Here is a 1,434-nt window from a genome sequence, read left to right as displayed (position 1 = left end):
GTGTGTGTGTACGTGTGTTTGTGTTATGGGGGTTCTTTTAACGTTTCCCGCACTTTATCACTCTCCGATTCGCCGTCAAATATTCTGTGTTTGTTGACAAAATTTATATATCGTTAGAATAGAATAGCCATAGACAATCTCAAAGATAAAAAAATCTACACAACACCATTCCGTCATTCATTTTTTATATATGTGTGTGTGTCGTCCGATATATCGCCATAACGAGAATTTCTTATATTATATATGGAGAATTTGTTTTATTATTTATTTATACTTTATTTTCTTTTTTTGTGTGTTTTTTTTTTATTTTTGTTTGATTTGTTTTTCCATAATATGTAAATCGTGAAAACCGTGGTGTGTAAATGTATTAATTTCTCTCTCGTTATTATTGTATTCGTTTAATCGCACCGCACTGACTAATTTATGACTAACGCCGGCCGCGCGTTAGTATTCTAAATATTTTTTTTTTTTTTTAAATTATTTATAATTATCCGTGTTCTATCTTTCTCTCTCCCTCTCTCTCTCGCATACTTTTTTTTTTTCATTCGCAAAAGTAATAAGAAACGCGTGAATTTGTGTGGTTTGTTTTGCAATTTAGAAGAAGAAGAAGAAAAAGAAAAAAGAAAAGAAAATTTCGATACATCGATTATTATAATACGATGAATTTGTATTATACAGTAGAACGACTACTCGCATTAATAACGATCGTAATAAATACAAGAGTACATGTGTTGTGGCATGTATGTGTGTGTTGCATGTATAAATGTTTATAATAATTCTAAACGCAGGTAGTATATCTAATGGGATGCTTTTTTCAATTCCTCGATATAGAAACTTACTTTTTAATATTTTTTCCTGTAAAATTTAGTCTGACATTTTTTTTTTTTTTTTCATTTTATATATATATATATATTTCTCGATTCTTTTTTTTCTTTTCTTTTCTTCTACCCCATCCCCTACACCTTTTTAAATTTCATCGACGATCGTCAACGCGTTAATCAATTTTTCCCTCTTTTTATTTCTTTTTTTTTTTCATTTCATTTCTTTTTTCTCTCAATCAACTATCAATTTAATTAATAAATATTATATAAGTGCCAACAATTGTCCTGGAAAACTCGTTCGAGAACTCGAATAATAAAATTAACGAGACTAAAAAGAGAACAAACAAAATAAAGAAAAAAAAAGTAAGGAAAAATAATAGAGAAAAGAAAAAGAAAAAAAAAGGGAAAATGGGAAAAAAAGAAAAAGGAAAAAGGAAAAATAATAAAAACAAAGAATTCACGTAGGATAAATGAAAACCAATCATTCGATTTTTCCGTCCGTGTATATAAGAATGTGTACTTGTATTATGTACTTATTTAAATTGCACGATTATAGTCCGACTTTGTCCCTAAGAAACAAAAAAAAAAAAAAAAAAAAAAAAAAAAAAAAAAA

This window comes from Polistes canadensis, unplaced genomic scaffold (assembly GCF_001313835.1).
Source record: "Polistes canadensis isolate GaletaPanama2010 unplaced genomic scaffold, ASM131383v1 scaffold_168, whole genome shotgun sequence".
Classification (NCBI taxonomy): domain Eukaryota; kingdom Metazoa; phylum Arthropoda; class Insecta; order Hymenoptera; family Vespidae; genus Polistes; species Polistes canadensis.
Note: the sequence above shows the minus strand (reverse complement) of the source record.